The sequence below is a fragment of the Caloenas nicobarica genome, chromosome 12, assembly GCF_036013445.1.
Source record: "Caloenas nicobarica isolate bCalNic1 chromosome 12, bCalNic1.hap1, whole genome shotgun sequence".
NCBI classification, from domain to species: Eukaryota; Metazoa; Chordata; class Aves; order Columbiformes; family Columbidae; genus Caloenas; species Caloenas nicobarica.
This window is the reverse complement of record NC_088256.1, coordinates 18434307-18458128: the sequence shown is the minus strand read 5'-3', so window position 1 is coordinate 18458128 and position 23822 is coordinate 18434307.

Below are 23822 nucleotides of genomic sequence, written 5' to 3'. Positions count from 1 at the left end.
AACCTTTATCAATTCCAGTTTCCTTGAGAGAGATAGTTCCCATATTGTGATGATGGCATCTTGGTTTTTTTGCCTTGCAGTTTCCAATTAATACACAAATTAAAAAAAATGTGAAATGTTGGTACAAGTCTATTATGACACTTATAAGTGAATCTATTAATATGGAAAGAAGAATGGAAACTGACTCCTTGATTTCTACAAATCCACAGATCTGAGTTCTTAAGATTAAAAGGATAGTAAAAACAAAGAGAGCTAGTCAGAAATAGATATTCTTAATGGAGAAGTTGCTTCTTTAACAAACAAATTTTAGTCAAATATGTTTACCAAAATGAACCTTAGTGCAGCAACAATGTTTCTTTCTTTCCATTAATGTCAGCGGTGAGAGGAAAATTAGTATTTTTTTTTATTTTCCTCCTCAGCAGTGAAACTGCATTCAGACAACTTTTAGGACACTTTCTGGAAATAATCTCTTAGCCTCACAGTCATCATCAGTAAACCTGTAATGTCCCAGCACACTAAAATATCAAAAACCTTTTTTTCTTTGGTGCTACTAATTTACACTGCCTTGACAGATAGTATGATTTGGGCTGAAGAATAAATGGAGGAAAAGAAAATTGTTTCTTTTCTGTGACAGGAGTTACAAGTCCCAAAGCGTGGAACACAGGTAAAATCAGGGAAAGGCAAGGAGCAGATAAGAAGGGACAAAATGTCAAAAAGAAAGAGAAAAAGGCTGCTTGGGTAAAATATTCTGTGTAGAGACCAAAAGAAGTACAATGAGCTTTGGAGGCAGATCAGATAGATTGCTCCCTTATTGTGAATGTCTGTCTTGGATCAGGGTACACATAGGTAAAACAACTGATTCATGGCTCCCTGTTGTAATGTATTCTCATGGCAGAAAATACTTGAAGTGAAAATCACAGATGAAGGGGGTTTTTGTTATGTTTTAGATTTCGACATTTTGGTTGTTGTGTTTGTTGGGCTTTTTTTCAGTGTTTGGTTTTTTTTATCTGTTTCTTTTTAATTATTGACATATGACATCCTGTCAGCACTGTATAGGCAGGACTTTTCAAGATTATATTGATTCTATTTTATATATTTTAAAAATCATATTTGTTCATAAAGCAAGTTACTTTTACATTAAACTAATATTTAAATAAAATATAAATTTGTTATACGCTTGCTCACAGACTAGTCAAAATTTCAATGTGTTTTCCTTTACAAAAAATTATTGTACAGTATACATTGAGTTTAATCTGAGGAACTAGTCCCTTTAATATGTTATGTCCCTAAATATTAACACTTATTAAATTGAGAGTTTATTTCTTCCTTAACAGATTTTTTTTTTTCAATACTTCCGTATTTAGCATCTCTCTTGAAAATCAATTTGAAAAATAAAATGTGTTACCAATATCTGTTTTTCACCTTCAGAACTGTATGCATATTCAGGCAGCTATTTGATATAAGCATCAGAGTCATTCTCCCCTGCATATATTCTCATTCTACCGTTCCTATAAATATTCTTACAGTTGGCATTATTTCTTCTAGTGCTGTGAAGGGGGCTGGATCAGCAACGTTAATCAGATTCCCAGAGACTTTTAAGTTCTATGATTCTTTCATCATTCCTCTTCCCTAACAATAATGTTACTTTAGCTATTTCCAATCAGTGAAGACAAAATCTGCTACTGTTTGCTGTCCAAAGTAGCTCACTGAGTCAGCATGTGCTTTGGGCAATGTTGCTGGTTATATTGGTTTGTCGGATTTCATGGCTTCCAGAAAAGTTGTTCTCCATAAGCTGTGGGGTTAATTCAGTTTCATTATTAAACACCACCTATTGGTCATAAATGTTTGTCTTCTATTTTTGATCTCATGCGCATAAGGGGGAATGGAGATAAGAGGTGGTGTAAAGAAATAAGCAGTAGCAGAGAGAAATTAAAGAAAAATTTCTTCATCGTTTGTCCTAACAGTACTTTAAGCCTTTTATGTTTAGGTTCAGTCCTATTTCTGACAGACTAGAGTGAACAATGGCTCTTCAGTAGGGTTCTTGTGTGAAATCCTCTGTCTTTTGATGCCAGAATGTAAGACTGGAATCCTTTTTCTTGTCGAAACTTGGTGCTTCCAGCATGGGTTTGGGTGGTGGTAAAGGAGAATGTGTTCTTGCAAGCCTTCCCTCCATCTTTTCCTATTCCATTTGCAGTTTGAAGAGTGCAAAATTGGGGAGTTTGCTTCCAGTAGGGAAGCTTTGAGTGATGAAGTCCACATGCTGGCAAACAATTCCTGAATGCTTCACGAAATACTGCTGCACCTCTTCTATCTAGGAATTCATGGTTCCTGGTTTCCAAGGGCTGGTTAAATTAACCAGAAGAATCCTAGTGGGAATGTCCATCTAGTTATGGGATTTGTTTGTCCCACATAATATAAACTATTTCTTGCTTCCTTGTCAAACTGTGTGAGCCCATTTAACTGATTTGCCTTTTCCAACAAAAGGAAAGTCTTAGTTGTCTACATTTCTGTCGTTCATGTATTACAAGGTAGCCATTAGAATTCAGTGCTCAATAGGGTTTTTTGTTCTTCTGTATTTGTTCTGCTTTATTTGCTCTGTATGTGAAACTACATCTCACATTTATTTCTTTTTTAACAAGTCTGGAAGAGAATGGTAGCTTTAAAAGAGCAGAAAGTGAAAACTCTCTGCAAAACTCTGAGCTCAAAATAATAAAATTAAATTGAAGTGATTGCTGACTGCTGTAAATCTTATTTTTATTAGAAATACTTTTAGCTAATAACACAACCAGATTTCAGTAACTGTCTTTTAATGTGACTCAGTGAGTCTTTGGTCAGCAGTAGTTCCAAGCATTTAATTGTTGGATAAGATTTCTGGAATGGATTATGTTGTGGTTTAACCCAGCAGGCAACTAAGCAGCACGCAGCTGCTCACTCACCTCTGCCTTGCTCCGTGGGATGGGGGAGAAAATAATAAAAACAAACAAACCAACCTTGTGGCTTGAGATAAAAAGAGTTTAATAGGATAGCAAGGGAAAATAGAATAATAATAATACTGCTAATAAATGTACAAACCAAACAATACACAATGCAATTGTTCACCACCCACTGCCTGATGGCCAGCCCGTCCCCAAGCAGTGATCGCTGACCAACTCCCCAAGCTTATATACTGAGCATAACATTATAAGGTGTGGAATATTCCTTTGGCTGGTTTGGGTCACCTGGTCTGGCTGTGTTCCCCCCATCTTCTTGTGCACCTTCAGCCTCCTCGCTGAAAAGTCCTTCACTTGGTATAATGTTGCTTAGCAACCCCTGAAACGTCAGTGTAATGTCAACATTCTTCTCATACTAAAGCACTATATCAGCTACTAGGAAGAAAATTAACTTTATCGCAGCTGAAACCAGGTCAGATTACTATCTCCTAAAGGTTATGTTTTTTTGGGGTTTTTTTGGTTTTTTTGGGTTTTTTTGTTTGTTTTTTTCCTGGTAGACTTATTATTCTGTAAAATGATACTTGGCTACATCAGGGCCAAAAGGAAAACCGTTATGACACAGTTTAATGGAAGCACGTATCTTCCAAGAGAGATGAATTATATTACTACCTACATGAATGGTGTTATGACAAAATCCTTGAGTTAAAGATTCAGAAGCTGCTTGTCCAAAGATGCACAAGAGGCCAGTCAGTATCTTTTTCCTTGGATATCAGCTGGTGTACCAATAACTGAATCCGTATCCACAAACGGCATCTGAGAGCATCATTGGTGCATACTGCTTGTTCTGTAGAATATTTGTTTATAAATGTCTGTGTGATATGATGCTTACTGGGGATCATGCTATCTTTTTGGCATATTATTTGTAAAAAGTAAGAAAACACTTGCATTCTCAGTAAGATCAGTCCAACAAGGGAAGAGTGATGTGACATTTTGCAGTGCTTTATTTACCATACAAAAGTGACTGTGATTTTTGTCATTTGCCGAAGTTCATGGGAGAGAAAAAGTATTGCTCTGAGCCTCTTGAATCTCTCAGTAATACAGTGCTCTCAGATCAAAAAGTAAATTCTTAGCCCTGCAACCCTTTCGCTACTAACATTGCACAATAAAATGGTACATCTATGAAACATGACTAAAACGTCTAGATAGCTTTGTACGTACTTGCAGTGTTATGGTACCTTCGCTCTCTTGTCATACACCTCTTTATACGTTGAATTAAAATACTAATAAAGTGCCCTGTCACTGTTCTGGCTGAAATGGTAGTTTGTGATATAGCCTTTGCCTTCCAGTACATAACATCTCTTTTGTCAATCAGTAATAACTAAAGGTATCCTCTGCAGAAAATACAATGAACTGCAAATCATGCCTATCTTCAGATTACACTTTCAAACAAATGCTTTCTAGAAGTAAAGTCATAAGGACAGATCTTCTCTTCCAAATGCTGAATTCTGATGTTTTTACATCTGTGACCCAAAGTAAAAGGTGGGGAGGTGAACACAAAGCGCCTAAAAACTACCTAGCAGTCCTCTAACAAATAAATATGAAGCAAAGTCTTGATTAGAAAAATTTAAAAGCATATGATCCAGCTAATGGTTAATGAAAATGGTTTATAACAGAGAAGGGAAGGCACCTTCTTGCAGATATATTTTAGTGCTTTGTTCTGACCTTTGGAGTAAGTGAAATCTCTGGATGTAAGAGGCTGAGAACAAGCAGGAGCTTTCTGTAGTATGAAATTTTTTTACCAGGCAACTCTTGGTAGACTTGAAAACTTCACATTTTTAATGTTTACAGAAGGGTCTCCTTGATTTGAAACTAAAGACTTGATTATGTAGATGTCATTTATGCCTGCCTATACATTCTGGAGTCAATAAAAAGTATGGCATCTGAAGCTACACTAAATTCTGACAATATTTGGTGCAAATAAATATCTAAAAGAAAAAAAAATTATTTGGAATAGAGTGTTTATTCAGCTAGATCTAGGTATGTATATAAATTATCATCCCTCAGTTAGACTTGTGTGTTTTATTTAAGCATTGAATCAGGGCCCAAAAATATAAACCTGTTTTTCCTCTATGTAGTACTGGTAATTACACAGAAACTGTGGTGCATCTGTTACTAACCACTCCTAGAAGGGTAGTGCAGCTGTTTCTCTTAGTGTGAACATTTTGGGAGGCTATGTGGTAGAAATGTTTGGCCAGACTAAAGATTATCCACTCACAAAATCATGCCACTGAAGCGACTACCTTATGGAGTAAACTTTTAGGGGAAAACAGATGCTGAAAGTGTGTTGATACGTTGCATTTAATCATTTTTCCAAATTTTTTTTTTTTAATTAAAATTACTTTCTTAAATCTTAGAACTACAGTGAATTTTTTATTTGCATAGATAAAGTACTTTGGATTAGCTGATGTCAGGTTGCTTCTACCAAATGCCAAAGCTGAAACTCTTTAAATAGATTTTATAGACTTTATCAAGCCCTGCAGGCCTCCCAGCTCAGTCAATAAGGACAGGATCTATGATGATATATAGTGAGTTACAGAGCCTAGGCTAGGAGAATTATATTTGGAAATCAGATCTTGCTGGAAGATTTCTACAATGGATTATTATTTAACTTAGTTACCTTTTTTATATATAGGAAAATAACATACTGGATACACTCAGGAGTTAATATTGCCTTCAAACGCGCATTTTAAAGGCAGTTGGAGTGGTTTTTGGAATATGAAGATTTTTCCCTGACAAAATCTTTCTGAAACATTCAGCATTGAAAAGATTAGAAAATTTCTTCTAGTGGAATCCAGGGAATTCTGTTTAATGCCTTTGTGTATTCCTGTAATCTGCATGGTGGTGTTAAAAGTGATAGAGTAGGAAAAGGGGAAACCCCAGCTGTGTACTGGCCAATTTGCAAATGGAAGCACAACCAGGAGTGGAATGGAGCATCAGTGCCCATGAACTTGCTGCAGGATTTGGTGCAACAGTCCCAGAGAGCCTAGGCTGCCATTGTATCTCTGCATGCCAGGCTCACGTCTGGCAAGAAAAATTCAAATTGTCAGTGGTTTTGTGCTTCACGTGTACAGCCCCAAACCATCCCTCTCTATTCAGCTATGGTTGGCTTAGTGGTTTAACCCAGCAGGCAGCTAAACACCACACACAGCTGTTTGCTTACTCCCCCTGGTGGGATGGGGGAGAGAATCAGAAAAAAAGGTAAAACTCATGGTCTGAGATATAGACAGTTTAACAGGACAGAAAAGGGAGGGAAAATAATAATAATAATAATGATAAAAGAATAAACAAAACAAGTGATGTGCAATGCAATTGCTTGCCACCTTCTGACTGATGCCTGGCCAGTCTCTCAGCAGCAGCAGTTGTTCCCTGGCCAAATCCCTCAAGTTTTTTTGAGCATGACATCATAAGTTATGGAATATCCCTTTGTCCAGTTTGGGTGAGCTGTTGTGGTTCTGTCTCCTCCAAGCTCCTTGTGCACGTTCAGCTTGCATTTAAATGGAATTTCTCTCTGTCTTTTGGTGTGCAAAGAGGAGAGAGCTGCTGCTGTTTTAGTTGCAATCTATTTTGTACTCCTCTGCTGATAAACACAGTTTCACTGGTTGAAAACAGGAGAGATTGTGCCTAATGAAATTATGGAAATTCTTCAGAGAGATTACTGCTATTACAGAAGAGGTAAATACAGTGGATGTGGTGTACTTAAATTTCCAAGAAACATTGTATGAAGTATTTCATCTGATATTTCTGGTTTAGTTGGAATGCTAATGAATATTAGATAGACAAGATTCTGGATGTCATCAAAATAAGAAAACCTACCCTCTTAGTCAAGAGCTCACTGACTTCATTGAGCATCCAATACTCGTATACATACCCCATTCAGTGCCATATTATGACTGTTCTACCTTTCAGTCTAAAGTTTCTTAATTAAGAATGTACCTCTTAAACTAGGTTATATTCTTGTCTTAGGTATTCAGATGCATTTTTCTCTAACAAGTTATGGCCAATTTATGGCCATAAAACTGCAAATCCTATAACACAGCAGACCAGAAAATGGAATATTGCCATCACAGTGTTCATATTAGTTCATACTTTGTAATCTGTACCACGAGTACTAGTTTGTAAACTAATTGTGAAATTAGGAAGTAATTCCCAATTCCAAAGTCTGGAATTGATGTAGCACAAACTTCTGTTTGTACGAGGGAATTAGGTCATTCTGTATTGTTGTCATTGAAAAATCAGCTTTGAGAACAAGGAGTTTTGCTTTTTTAATAAAACTTGATCTGTCTTTATAATTACTAAAAAGACAAATTTATTATTCTGTGAATTGACTGAATTTAATATGGGTTACACTGCTATCATTGGGGACAGAATAGATACCTGAGTATTGATTATGGTGGCCGTACCTTTTGCTAAGGATTCTGACAGTTTTTTAATTAACTCTTCTTAGTCAAATGTGACTATCAATATGTAACTGTCTGAGGCTGTGACTGCCTGAAGCTAATTTCTTAACATTATGTAGCCAGTCAGATCAGGCAAAATATGTTTTCACCTTTTTCAAATAAATTAAAAACTGTGGTGATCTATCTTTAGCAGCCAATTTTAATTGCTCACTGGGTTTCAGAGCAGTGCCTTAAAAGCTGTTGTTACCTATATTTGCCCAAGACACTATTTTTTAAAAATAATTTAGGTGATCCAAGGCTTCTTGCAGGTCATCACCCAACAGTTCAGGTGCCTGAAGTTGTGATACGGGGATCCTGTGGAGCGCGTTGGAGCCAAGCTTGTGGAATGTAGCGAGGGCATTTTTGCCTGTGGCTTTGGTGACCTTGTTCACCCTGATTTTGACAGTCGTCATGAAAAAGGGGACAAGAATACACTAGAAAAACTGCTAAGAAGAAAGTATGAGTTGACCAAAGATTTGGGTGTAGAACAAGTTTGGGACTGGTTAAGAGACTTGGGATTAGGAACTGCAACAAACAGGATCAAGATATGTTAGAGTTAGAAAACAGGGTTAGGAATGAAGTCTAGCTCTGGGAAACATTCAGGGAAGAGGAATGAAGAAAACTGCTGTGCTGAATATGACAAGAGGGGATCACACTTGAGGATCAAGAGGGAAATAAGAAAAGTAATCTATGTTTGAGATTCCAGTTTTTTAGGAAGCTAGTGGCAGAACTCTCATTTCTTCAGACAATTCTGTTGCTGTCCACAGAGTTACAAAACCAGTAACAATATGGAGCTCTTAACATTCACCCAGAGAACTACAGTCTACAGTGGCTATCATTTTCTCCATTAGTTCAAATGGTAGAAATCCAAAACACGTCTCAAAGTTCAAACTGATTTATGATTCACACGGTTGTTAACATTGAGCAAGGGAGTTGAATTTTTTTTTTTTTTCCCCTAGGGTTTTGGGGTGGCTGTCTTTAAATCATTCGTTAGTATATGCAGGCTTAAACACAGTGAGCTTTCACAAAAAATCTTATGAAAACTTGGAATGCCAGAAACAATGTACACTTTTATTCAGCACAAAATTACAAGTTGATGCATTATCTTCTAATTAATTTCACCTTTATTTCCCCTTTTAGCTGAGATTCAAGGTCTAACAGTCTGTTACTCATAAGAAACTCCAGATTTCTTCTGCAATCTCAGACCCATGTTTACTTCAGCCCTTTGTTTTATTTAGTTTCTGAATGGGAGATTATAATGTGAAGGTAGAATTATAATTCAACATATGCAATACCAAATGGCAGGGACTCATGCCCAGTTCTTCAAGAACTGAGAAAATCTTCCATTTCTATGAAGAATGTAATACAACATTTTGTGCGTGAACCTTTTTCCTGCTGTGAGTTACCATGATTGCTAAATGATTGTTTCCTTGTGATAATACTGAGTTTCTGCATTTCACAGTTCAACTGTAAGACAGTTGGCAATGAACTGCACAAAGTAGTGAAGATTTTACTGTGAACTTAACACACCCTTCTGGGATATATAATCTTTGACGTAATAACTCTAATTCCACAGATGATGTAAAATGTGGGCCAATTAATATTTGATCCTTGCTGGTAATGGTAAAGCATTTATTGCTACAAACAACAGATGTACAGGGATATGACTAGATGATTTCTCACTCTTCTTGCCAAAACTTCATTAGGAATCTGAGGCTGAGAATATTTTCCACTCAAAGAAGATGACAGCAGTCTAGTAGCTGGGGATCTGCTCACCCCTGTCATGGCTTGCTTAAAACAATCATAGTGAAAACTTATCAGAAGGTATTCGCAATGGCGGTAAAATACTGAAAATCTTCTGAAGTCTGCTGTGCTTGAACTATTGTGTACTTTGTCCTCCCTTCTGGGTGGACTGTTGAAACAAATACATGGTTTTGTGGATCCATTGCAGTAGTTCCTCTGCAGAGTGTAGCTCTCTCAACAGTGCTACTAAACTAATTTTCAAACCTCTGCACTATTGCGAAGCACATAATAGCTATTGTGCTTGCCCACATCTTTCCACTATCACTTTGGGATACTTGGAATAGAAATGCACTGAATGAAAAAAGGTACTTTAAATTTAAGATCCTTCAAAGAAAGGAACTACATGAATGTAAAGCATCATTATTAAGCAATAACAACTGAGTAACAGGCCATTAACCCAGTCAGTCATTAATCCCAGAGAAATCCTCTATACTGAACTTTTTATTATTATTATAAGCACAATACAAAGCAAAGAATCAATCCTACAGGTATATTGACTCTTTAGCGGGTGATACTGCTGTTATTGTATTGCATGCTGCAATCACTGTGCCCATTAGCTAGTCTGTTCTCACTGAAACACTAGTAATAGCCAGTAAAGGAGGGAGAGAAATACTTCCTAAGTATTAGATCCAAATATGAGAAACATTTTTAGTCCACATGGTCTAAACAAAACTACATGATATTAGTCTCTCTCCCCAAAGAGGTGTTTCGTCTGAGTAGCTGTTCCCTGTTAGGAACCCTCTCCCACCTTACAGTCCTTTCTCCCTGCAAACACCAGGAATATGCTTCCTACCTTGGTTTAGAGACAGAGGTGGCAAGGGTCCTTAACAAGATGCTCTGGGCCACCACCTTTCCAGCAGCAGGTCTTCACAGCTTGAGAAAAGCTGGACCAAAGTGTCACATGCAGTATGTCAGACACCTTGATAGAGAACCACACTATTTCAGAGTTAGGATTACAAAGTAATAGAGAATGAGAGAGAGTAGGTAAGCCCTTATTTTGGATGAGAGTGCAGGCAGAGTTTTTATTGCTAAAATGTAGGCCTATGTAACAGAAAGGAAAGAGGAGGCAACTGCAGCACAAATACCTGCTGAGGGCCTTCAGTGAACTGTTGATCAAGAGCCCCAAGTCTTCACTGCTGCTGCTTTCTGTACATAGTGCAGTTGAGCTTGTGCATGCTGGTCTCACTTGCTATGTGTGCATTTCCCTGACTATGCATTTCTTTAAATCGCTCCTCCTTTGTTTTGGGATATTTTCTCTCCTCCCTCCTTTCCATTAAATTTTAGTTGCAGTCTATTTATATCACCCCTGGTTCTTTGGGAAGAAATGCTCTCAAAGGAGATCTTGAAGCAAGTTAGTACAATCTTCTTTTTTGTCAATATTTGAAAATTAGGCAGGAAGAACTCTTTACTTCTTATTTCTCATTTTCATGAAAATAAGATCAATTTGCAGCCATTCTGTGTGTTACAGTGACAGCAACGTCTTTTGTATTTCTTCAGTCTTTTAATAAAGGGTTTGACAGGACCTGTTTTAGAGTCTCTTGCATTGACAGCAGGGTGTTTTGTTTTGTTTTTTCCTGGCAATTTGCTTGACCCAAATATAGTTTAAGTGAGAAAAGGAATGGATTTTTCAATGAAAGTCCCCTTATTTGCACATTTTTAAACTTCAGCACTGACAGAGGCCCGGGGGGGTTTAGTGAAAAGTTCCCATGGTAGGTCAGTTGCTGGCCAGGGTCACTGGTGCTATCACGAGTTGCTGTACTTCCCACACACGTGTATGGGTTAACTTCCCATAAAGGACAGAAATTGGAAACTATTCTAAGCCAATACCAGCCACAAACAATTGAGCTGCATGTATTCAAGTATCTAGTTCTCATTAGGAAATACTTGTCTTTGCCCAAGAAGCTGAGGGTCATGTAACAATTTGTACCATCATGTAAGAATGTTTCAGTAGAAGTAGTTTTACATCCAGGAAAAATCTTGGTGCTCTGTTTTGAACAATTTCAGTGATTCTGATTAGCATAATTGTAAATGTAGTTGTATAGTGTTATTTTTTTTCTTTAAACCCACTTGTAAACATGAATTTGGTTATGAAATTGTCTCTTTTGTGAAAATTTAAGGAATGAGAGTATTGGCTAACTGTCATGTATTTTTATTTTCTTGGTCACCAAAGTATCTTTATAGATTTTAAGTGGATAACTTGTGTTAGATACAAAGAATCACCACATTAATCCCATCAATATTATTACTTTTTAAGTTTGATTGGCAAGTGAAGCATTAATTGTTTAAGTCTACCCAAAATTCAATGGCATAGATTATAGAATATGATGATTTATTATGAGCTTGCTGACCGTAACAATTGGTGCATTTTCTGCTGAAATTATTGGTTTTTCAAGATTATTCTCAAGAGTCTCATTGAAAATCTTTCAAAGCCACTGGTGTCAACAGTGATAGGCTGCAATGAGTTTCAATTTTATTTATTCCTTTTCTTAAGTCCCTTGGTACTTTACACTTGAACAGATATGACAGATCTTCTGGCAACATTTATGTGAGTATAAGATACATTAAATAATATGTAACATTTCAAACCTCCTTGGAGCAGTTTCCATGGAGACCTAAGGCATGCACTGGAAATTAAAATATGGAGGATCTCAACTTATGGGATGGAAATATTTCATACAAGGTTTCGAGATCTTGTTTCAGGAGGTAGAAATTCAAATGCCTAGTTAATTAGGACAATATTAATTCTGTGTCCATGATCTTGTGAAAAATTTAGGAAGCAAATTAAACACTTCTTCAAAGAACTCAATTATTTTTTAAAGCTGTGTGCTAGAAAGATTAAACTCACCAACAATGAGCAAATAATCAGGCTTAATGCACAGGCTTCTGTAAAAAAACTGTAAAGAATGCCATGGAGGTTTCCCAGGTGGCTCAGATGTTGTGGAACAGCAGCACCATCCTACAACTGACCCCGCTGAGGGCTGCGAAATGGCATCTCCTGCTAGTGAGCCCTGTCTGCTGAGTGTCCGCAGAGGTAGCGACTCCTTCTTTTGGTGCTTCCTCCATTTTGGTCCCTTTATACTTATTATTTATTATTTACTTATTATTTAGAATTAATGTCTTATGCTTAGACTGCTGTTCAGAGATCTGCCTTAAAGTGGGACATAGCTCCCAGGAGCAGATTTCCATTTCGTTCGTCAGCTTCTGAAGACTGAAATGTCCTGTCTAATCTCAGATTTGGTTTTTAATCTCAGTCTCTGTTTTTATTACTTTAAATCATATTTAGTTCTCAGAAATTGTGTCATCAGCAGTGGAGTTACTTACATCAGTATCTAAATACTTCCAAATTGTTTTGATTAACAAATATATGATGGCCAAAAAGCTGTGAAGAAAGAACCATAAGAACAAGGAACAAAACTAAAATGGTTCTTCCGTTATGGATTAAGAATTTACTTCGGGGGGGAGGCTATCTTCTATTTTCTTATCAAGAAGCATAGTTCTAACAAGTATCATGTTTAATGATTGGTCCACAGTGGAAACACTGTGTAATCACCAGCATGCAGTACTATCTTCAGGAGATCAAATAAAGGCAAACTGATAGTGATAATTATAGTCATTTGCTTCATTCTTTGAGAGATTGCTGCAAGAAGGAAAAAATGTTAATTAAATATAAAAACAGATGGCAAAGAGACCTTTGGAAAGGTCTTAGCTCTGAATTATCTAAGTGGATCAGACACATTTAATTCATCTGAGAGAATTAAAAAATAAAAATAAAACCCACTTGATATTCAGAAGATGATAATGAACAACATTGCTAAAACGAAGGAAACAGTACTAGTAGTGTGAGATGAAAGATCACTCAGTTTGGCTTCTAATTACTGGCTTATTAAATTCTAGGCTGATTTGGGAAGTGGATGTGTGTACAGAAACTGTTTCATGGCTACATAATATTGTCAGAATCTATATTTTACTAACTAGGATATAAAATATATTTTGCTCTTTCACCTTCTGCAATTCTCTTTTTAGATTATAAAAGCCTGAACTCAGAGTTCTAGATCAAAGCAGCCTATTTTTAGTGTCCTTAAAGCAGATCCCTCTTTTTTTTTTCTTCTCAAGTCTACATAGCCTATTATTCTTCTTAGCATATCTTTTTGAAAGATATTAAAACAAATAAAAACTTAAGTGGGCTTTTGCAATATTTTCCATCCCTAATGCATTAAATTATTGTAGTTCACTGCCAGGAAAACACCTCCTATTTGACAGCACTAATACTGTAAACTCCAAATTTTTTTTTTTTTTTTTAAATTGCATAGCAGTAAATAGAAATTTTTAGAGTTAACAAAAAAAAAATCTTCTGAGGGATACCCGTAGGAAGAAAAAGAAATCTTGATTTATCAGTGTAATCCTGAGATTTATGTGTCTTTATGAAGAAATGGGCTTTCTCCTTCAAGAAACTTCTTTTGTCCACTAAGTGATCTGTGAATTTTAAAGAAATGGCAAGCCATGAAAATTTGGCCAGATGTGGTAAAGAAACAAATATTCCCCATATGTCTGATTTTTTTCTCGTATTCCAGATATCTCATCAATTACAGAGGAGGACAGCACAAGGAGAATCTCTGATGCTTTTATAGTTTGCATGGACTTTCTGTTTAAAATATAATATTAATTAGCAAGTAATACTGGAAAAGGGTTTCTCCTTTGTCTTGTTCAAATCTACCCCTGGAAAGAATTGATTTTAATATTTTTTGCATCATGCTAGTACTCTGGCAACACCATCTGACATTGATTATGCTGTTAAGAGATTGGGTTTGAAAATCAAATAACATCAAGCATCAGCTTCTCTTATATCAATGCTGGCTCTGGAAAAATCAACTGTCTCAGTGTCAAACTTCTGTGACTCAATTTGCTCATCCCTTCAGCAGCAGCTGATCTGACTTTGCTGCAAGTACAGCGTGGGTTTTTTTTTTTTCCCCCAGAAGAATTTAAAAAAAAAAAAAAAAGAGGAGATCTACACCTTTTTTCCCTTTTTTCATTTATTTGGGAATAATAACAAGTCCAATCCTGCTGTAACCTCATGTATATGGGCAGTCCCACAGAGCACTATGCAGACTTTTGAACTCTTCTATATGGAATAATTTGTAGTATCAGGGTCTTAGACTTCTGTGTTTCTCTTAATATTGAATACAAGGGTCCAAGGTGAACTTGAAGATTTACATGACTAAATACTAGCTTTTGCATTCCTTTGTTGTAATACTTATTATAACTTTCTAGTCTCTATTATGATAGCTGCTTTGTACCATAGACGTATATTTTTGAAATATGCCTGAAAAAGAATATGCCTTACCTCTATTTAGCAAACATATGGGCAGCAAGGAAAGGATTATTCAAAAATCAAAAGGAGAACTTGTTCTAGTCTAGCAAAACATCTGACAAGTTCAACAGAGACCTTGTCAGCCTTATTCAGAAAAACTGTTCTTACACTGAAAAATGAATGGTTGCACATGATAACATTTAAGATCATTTACAGTTTTAGTGGAATAGTTTTTTGTCAAGAAATGCTGCTTTGTTGCATTTGAAGGATGTTGTAGGAGCCTGTTTGTTCCAACATGATACAGAAATGAAGTATATTAATTCCAAACATATTGAGCTTGAAATACCTTACAGTATTCAAACCACTGTTTCCAAGTGATGAAGTTGGGAAACTGTTATTGCACAAAACAAATCCTTTCACTCTATCTGGGGACAAAACTGCAGATATTGATTTCATAGTCAACCAGCTCTACTCAATGTTAAATCCAGACCAGTTCCATTTCCATTGGCAAAGTCTCCCTGGAACTTGATGTGCCTTTCAGTGCTCTATGCATAAGAGACTTGGAGCTCCGTGCCTTTCTTTCTGAATTAATGGTGAAGAAGCTAAGCTCGCCCTTACCCCTCCACATCACTTGTGCGTGGTATCGGAATATTAATCCATCACATATGCTTTCTAGAAAGGGAACTGATAGAAGATTGTGACCCTTATGCCATCAAATGGGAGTGAAGAGCTGATTCAAGCTGTTGAAATTCTTCCATTCTTCCATGTCTTGTACTTGGAGAACAGCATATTTTCTTCTCTTTCAAGAAAAACGGGGAGAACCTCCGAGTTGAGGGATGTGAAACTAATACAATGAACTTTGTTGCAAATACGGTTCTTCCCCCAAAACTTTGTTGCAAATACGGTTCTTCCCCCAAACCTGTATAAATGTGTGTTGTCTTGATGATAAGCATCGTGAAGATGGCTGTATAATTAATGCATCTTCCTGCCATGAAAAAAGAAAACAATATGAGTGAAACAAACCTGAGGGTGCAAAACAGTGGGTGAAGCTGGCTTCAGCTAAATACTCTGATAAGAAAAGCAGAAACTTATTTTACTGGAGCTGATGTGTATAAGGTTACTGGACAGGATATAAGTCTTTAGAGGAGACATTGTCAAATAATAATGATTTTCTGGATCTTATTTTGTCATGTGCTAAAGGATTCTCATGGGAAACATAAAGTGGAGTCCTTCAAATGAAGGACTTTGAAAATCAAGGCAGAATTTTGGGTTTGATGGTATCAAAGACAAGGCAGTAATGGTGAGCCTGAAAGAGGACATCAGATTATACCAGAGACAAGTTTACCTTGTCAGAACCCTTTTAAATGCTTCTGAAAAAGAGTTGAAAGGCATCAAAACCAAAGAGGAAGACAGGATCAAGGCATAGACAAAAAAGGTGGAAGCCTTTTAAAAATTGTCTAAGAGACTTAAATTTTCTGACATTTATATGAGTTGAGATGATGTGTTTATACATCTTAAGGAGGGAGTGGAAGCTGGAGAACTAAATCATACCGATTCATAGCAATAGACAATGTAATGTTCAGTTTTCCTGACAACTAACAATCCAGCACATACACAGATACATTTTTCTATTGTTTATATCTGTCCTATGTTTAACATTTTTCTCTTTCAGTCTCATTTCATGTTTTTTCCCTTTGAAATACACCATTTCCACAGTTCAGGCAACAATAGGTTACCCTGCTACAAGTGTACTAAGGCAGCGTGTTGAATGGGTTTTAATTATATAAAGTGATTTGTGAACTTAGTATGAATCTAAAGTGAGAAGCATTTTAATGACACTTCTCCTACTAATGGAGCATTTTAATATTGAAAAAAGGACCCTAATGTAAAAATGAAATAGAATTCTGCGTATTGTACAAAAAGGTTCTGAGAAACTATGACTGTCTTGCTGGTGCTTTCCAAGGCATTTTGTAATAATACAATGAGAATCAAGTTGAGGCTGCGACAGTAATCCTTATTGAAAATAGACTGTGAAAAAAAATAAGTCACTTTGGTTAAATTATAGATGTTTGGTCCTTCCTCTTAGCAACATGTTAGAAAAGTCCTAGATTAGTCTGTTTTTAAAGAAGAATGCATGACATATGAATAATCTTGCTACTAATATTAAGGCTGTGAATATTATGAAATTGTGTTCTGGGTCATTTTTGAAATATCACCATGACTGCAAAAACAATTGCTCACTGGCAAATGACATCTAAAGAAAAATCTTTGCATTTAGAGAAAGGAGACTTGGAAAACAGAAATTAATATTTAATTGATTCCTATGGTTTCATAAATGACCTAATAGAAAATGTTAGAGTTTTTACATTAAAATGTTGTTAGTTAAATATATGTATTTATACTCTCTTGAGCCTTGAAGGTCAGGAATTTTAATAGTTTTGTAACTGGAACTTATTTTGTGGTTGAAATGCACTTCTAGGAAGATGGTTATAGTTTGAAAAAATATAGCACATGTATCACAATAGTCTGATTTCCTGTTGTATAATGTGAGGAGAATCAGCTTCTGAGATGAAAACAAAAAAAATTTAGTTTTAATAGATTATTAGTATCTATAAGAAGATTTGTGTATCTGATACACAGAGTAAACATTCTATAAAAACTAATAATCAGATAAATTGCAATCAATGTACTAACTTCAATGGGAACTTCTTATTTTTCTACAAGATATCCAGTTATGAGTCTCTTTTTTTTTTTTAATGTAGATATTTTTTCTGATCAGTACTTTTTTTCAGATTGCACTCTTCCTTGTGGAAAAAAATGTTTTCATACAAATGTCATACTTTTTACACTTGGGAAAAAAATGATTTTTCTACTCTCTTTTGAGAACTGAGGTGAATGGGGCCTTTATTTTAGCTTTGTTTCCTAAGAAAATGAAGCTCATGTGATTGTTTCTGCGGCTTCACAAGCCAGACAGGGAGAGATACCTTGAGAGTGACTGAGTTCCTAAAAAAATTGTGGAAAATAATTAGCGATACAGAATTCATTTTCTCACAAAGGGAGAGATTTCAGTGCAGGTGTCAATCAGGACATAGATACCTGGAGTTACCACAGGTAGCTGATGCCGTAGTGAATGTGAAAAAGGTAATTTAGCATATTGTGGTGGAACTTTATGGGACATGAATTCACACAAAATTTGGCTTAATTACTTTCACAGTTTTCTGAAATCTCCCTTGTTTCTAAAGCAATGAACCAAATAAACAAAGAGAGATTCCCAGATAAAATATACAGAACTCGAATTCAAGCCAATAGTTGACTAACTGACTTGCTATGAGGTTGTTAGAAGAAAGGGTAAAAGCATAAAATGCGCTGGATTCAGCTAAGAAGGTTTTTTGTTTAAAGTTTAGAGGGTTTTTTGCAGATGTAGTGCAGTAAAAAATTAATATTCAAAGGACCTCGTTCTTTCCCATTTGATTAAAAAGCTACGTTTCTGTATTGCTGTTAATTGTAGTTGGCCCCTTTCTCTTATTCTCTTTCATCTAGGAAGAGCAGCAACTTCCTTTGGCCTCACTAAAGTGAGTTAAGATAGGGCCTCCAGCCTTAGGCTCTTGGGAGTCCCCAGCTGAAGCTAAACCAGGACTAATGTTTCCTTCATTTGCGCATGAGATGATCTGAGTCATTTAGCCTCCCGACTTTCTCTTCATGTGCTAAAGACAGGTAATTTATTGGTTATTGCTCTAAAACTGGCTTTTCTTCTGCCTTTCCTACTCTTCTCCCCAGAAATATTCTGGCAGTAAAACTTCCACAGAACTTTGGTTCATTCTGATTTTAGGCTGTGGCTTGATGTCCTACAGACTAACATGCTTTCTACAAATGTAGATATTTTTTGTCTAAATTGTAGACAGACTTTCACCTACTTTCTGCTTGCTTATTTTCAAGTATAGCACAATTTGTCTTCCTATCTTCCTGTCTCTCTGTTCCATGAAAGACTTCATTTTGAGTTTGGTCTTAGAAAGCTTAAAAGTCTCTGACTTTAGGAGCCCTGAGTCTACTGGAGCCAGAAATTTACCTCCAGGATCCAGAACTACCCCGAAGTGTGGTGTTTTTCTTTTTGTTCCTCCTTCACTGCACCTCAAGCTTACTGTCTGCCAGTTAAATTCCAGAGCATGAACCAATGCATTAAGTGAGGATTTTAAGGTGCAAGTAATTGCTGGGTAAAAAGTGAATAATGGATATTAGATTATACGAAAGAAGACCTAAAAATAAATAAAACCAAATGCAGCAGTTCTGGCAGAAAAGACCAGGGGATGAGGGGGAAGGAGTACATTATCAGATGTCTTCGAAAAGTTCCTGCATGTTAACGTTCGTAGTTACTGCAGTTCCCCACTGGAAATACATGTTCTTCTTTTAACAACCAAGGTACTGAATGTGAAAGATTGGTTTCAGTAAGTGTAATTCTGAATGGGAAGAAAGCCATTCCTCAAAGACATAACTCAGACCAGTGTTCGTAAATTGATCTGAGTTGAAATATTTAAAAAATCAGCATACATCTGACAGTACAAGTGATTTTTGGCTTTTCATAAACACAACCAGAAATCAAAAGCCTGCACTGTACCCTATTCCTAGTCACAAATATTTTTTAGAAAAGCTACCAAAACATTAGACAGCATAGAAAGAAAACGAAGATGTACAGTCACGAAACTAAGCATGGTAAAGTGTGATTTTCGTTCTGAAGAGTTAAAAAGAAAAAAAGGAATTAAGAGCCAAAAATATTTTTTTTCATGTTCTTGCTATTTGGTTATTTCACATCTCATTTTATTTGCTCTTTGAATTTTTTGTTTCCTTTTGTTTGAATTATTCGTAATGTGACAATATCAGGTGTTCCTATCGGTCAGGAGGCTTTAAAACTGCAGAGTCATTAGTTAGTGTTGGTAAGAGACATTTGAAAGCAACCTAAACTAATATAGATAACATATATGTTAACAATGGATTTGTGAAACCCAAAATAATGGTTTATCGTGATGTTGTGAACAACATAGGATTATAGATTCTCAGTAGATTTTAACAAAACTTGAATCCTGAAGAAAATAAAAGTTGGAATAATCTTCCATTCCAAAATTATTTTCCACAATTAAATCTCAGTCAGGACAGTGCACACAGTGTTGTAAAATATAGATATATATTTAGAGAGAGAGATATATATACTTTATAAATTAAAAGAAACTTGTTTATTCCCCTAGGCTAACTATTTTTATTAGCCATTTTTGTTGCCAAGTGTGTCACCTAGCTCAAGAAAACATCTTTCAGCTAAGAGAAACTGGGGGGGATTCTTATATAACTATGATTCCCTACGCTTCACCAAATATGTTTATCAAGTATAGTAAAATTATGAATGAAAAAATGTGGTTTAACACCAAAAAATCTGAGTGTTAGAGCAAGATCTTTGCAGTGCTCAGCCGACAGCTGTGGGACTGGTTATACAAAACTCTCTTCCATAGGTAGACCTCTTTATGGACCATTCTTGATCTGCTGCCTGAAGTAATACTACTGAATCTCTCTACTGAAATGAGTACTTGTCCTTTAAAATGACCATGGTACTTAGGCACCTGGGCGGGAGGGGAATGAGATCTTCCACTTGCTATTCCCTTTATAGTCCTCTCTAAACTGCAGTTCTGGGCATGAGCTTTGGGTTTTGCGTTGCACACAGGAATGATGCCTCTAAGCTTTTCTTTTTTTAAAAAGTTCTTCTTCAACAAGTAAATTTACAGCACTTGCTCAATAGAGATATTAGTTAATGCTCCATTTATCTTTTTGCGGGGTCTTAGAACATATCTCCACTGTAGTGTGAGAAAATAGTAGTTACTAACAGTCCCTTTCTGAAGGACACTTGACAGCTGTCAGAAGCCATTCTCATTGAGCAGGTGGACTTTTTATATTTCCTTCTCTGCCCAAGTACTTTCCAAAGTGGTTTGAATTTATGTGCCTTGGCATCCTTCCTAGGACACAGCTAGCTATGTTGAATCATAATGTTAATGTGGAAACGGAACTTGCGGTTATAAGGAATAAGCATTGCAGAGGTGTATGATGCAAAACTTCCATGAAGTGGGCTATTCAGGTAGTCAAGAAAGCAAAGTCTGAACATCAGTTCTTGAAGTGAAGGACGTAGGTATAATTTAGACAGCTGTCACAAATACTAGTAAATACTAGTAAAATTCACTGGGGAAAACCACAATTACCTGAGAGCATATCTTTAAATTTGTGTTCCTGGGGCACCCATATTGTCATGAATTAGAAACTAATTCATATGCACAAATACAATTGCCAGTGTGAACTGTGAAAATGTGATGATAGTGGCAGATTTTCTGTTTTAATTCCGGGACATTTCCCATTCCCTAATCAAAGAAGTTTACTGGCCCAGAATTCTGTTAAAACCAACCAGTTTTCTATATTACTTTCCCACAGTGTGCTAGATAAGTTAATGTTTAAACAATTTCATCCCTAGTGTAAAAGTTGGGGAGGTGGGGTTGTATATACTTTTAATTCATCAGAGAATTAAAAAAAAAAAAGTGAACCTGAATGTCCAGGTGGGAGTATAACTTCTATTAGAATGAATGTAGTATTCTTGGTGAATGCACTGATGTTATCACATTACTATGTTAACACTGTTCCTTTTGTCTCATTCATATCAAATGTTAGGGGTAGTCTTTGTTTCATTGTTTTCAACTACAGGATCTTTATGGCAGGGACTTTTACTCTGTAGAGTGCCTAATGAAGGTGTATAATACAGCTTGGCTCTTGAGTACTATCACAATTAGGGTGGATTAATATCACAGTTGGGTTGTGTGGTGAGTGGAATAGTTTCTTGCCTTATCGTCAAGATTAGTCACTAACATTCACTCTTTAATCTCCTTTACCACTTCTAAATACCTATTTCTTTCTCCTTGTACTGCTTTTTCTCACTGTTGCCTTAATCTGATATTTGATACACTGTAAATCACCAGATCTCATTTTGGGTGGATCTTACTCCATTCTGCTACTTGGCTTTACTTTCAAAGCCTTACTAGAGGCTTTGATGACAGAGGACACAACTGGGCTTGAGAAGCTTGTTTGCAGCTTAGTGAATGTCACTGCTTAATGCCTCAATCTGCTTAACTGCAAAGTGAGAGCAATGATTTTGCCATTTGTTATGATGAGTCTTGATACCTCTTAATGAAATATGCTAAATGAGATTTAAATATTACATTTTTTTTTTTAACTAGAAACTGCAAGGAACATTTAGTTAGATGATGTAATATGTTCAGTATTACTCTGCATCTATTCAAAGGCTCTTTAAAGTAACAGGGAAATCTTTCTATATGTGTATAGGAATCCTGAATAACAAATATTAATATATGTTGAATTACAGTGTAGCTGCTGTACACACAATTCATCTCTGACATTCAGTTTTCATTCTTTCCGTGAAATTAAAAACATGAATTTGTCTGAAAGGAGGAAGGAGCTTCAGTATTTAACATCACATAGATATGCTCTGCACCACACAGTGAGAGAGAAGCATTCACAGCACTGTGTTTCCGTAGTGAACAACCACTAAGAAGTTCCTTTTATATACTTGATTTTCTGTTTGTTCCATCACAACTGTTCTGTTCTTTCCACCCACTTCCATCTGCACCTGAATTAAAAATATTACACTTCTGTCTATTTTAGTGGCTTATATTTAGACATCAACAGCTAAATCTGAAGGTAAAAGCATTCTCATGTAATCTGTCACCACTACTACTGGTACTAGTGTCTAAGAATAGTTTCTGGAGAGACCAAGGACTAATAGGGATGGTAAAGAAACTGCCAGTGCCTATTTTCTTACACATACATTTGTGTACACTTGCAAAGTTTTCATAGGTCTGAGAATACTTCTGGGCCATAGGGAATAATATTCCAGTCTAGTTTTAGGTCTGAAGAAACCAAAGTGCAATTTCAGCTAATGATGCTCCAGATCATTCTGCAGCTAAGGGACAAACTGGGAACAGTTACCTTGAAAGCAGATTGTTTGCTATTAATGTGCTACCATAGACTTGGTTGTTGCAATAAAAAAGATCTTCCAGCAAATCGTAAGATCTTTGAAGGCTGAAGCCCTGTTTTTCAAAAGTGACTCATGTGTCTATGCTACAATTAATGATACAAGTGTTTCAAAACTACTGATTCATGTACTGATAGTAATGTAGCAACAATAACACAGAGCAGAGTCTGGTTTCAAATCAGCTACTGGTATACTGCTGTATGCTGTACTTTGTGATTATAATTTCATGGGAATATGCATTTGAGTCATACAGGTTTAAACCTGCATCAGTATCTCTCTCAAAATTCAAGTGCTCTAACTATGAAAGATATTTTTGGGGACCAGTATGGCAATGGGAATATTTTGTGGTTGGCTCCACAGTTGTTTTCTGGTTTTCAAATGTAATTCACACCACAAAGTAAATGAATGTTATGTAACACTGTTTTTATAGTTAATTTGTGATGGACATCAATTACACTACTTAATACAAAACTAGGAAGTGCTTAGATAATCTGTTGTGAGGGCATGGTGCAAAACAATTCAGTAGAGTATGATATTTGTAATTCAGCATGACGTCTTCACTATTATTATTAGGTTTTGATACTTAATTCATGATCAGACTTGCTTTCCATTCTTTTGACAATCAGTACTAGAAAGTGCTCTGTGGAACTGTTGTCATTTTGGAAGACATACTGTATTTCTGCAGCACCTTTTCAATTAGGGTTCTGACCTATCGGCGGTGCTCCAAGCTCTCCAAATGCTCATCTGTAGCTGTCTGTTGAATTTAAGCAGCACTGCGGTGCTTTGAGTTAGCAATCCAAATACCTTCATTTAGAAACAAAACACCATACGGCAGAATCAACTCGCCATAGTAATTTTCTTTACTGCCGTATCATTAAAGAAGTATTGTCACATAAAGAGGAAACTAAAATATGCTTGGCCAATGAGAAGGCCAACAGCCTTCTGCAGTTTGAAGCTATTTTTACTTATTTTGCTACTTTAATGTCTGAATTCTTCACAGTCTTAATATGTTCTCCTAACACATCCCTGTCTACATTTTGAGCAGCATCTGAGTTACGGATATTCGTGTTTGGAGAATCAGCCATTACAGACTCTCATCACCATCTCAAAGGGCCACCTAACTCTCTAGCATCCTACGAGTCTTTGGAGGAGCTAGAAACTGAACCTGGAAATTCAAGTTCAGTCCAGATAGCCTGAGAATTGCAATCCTTGCT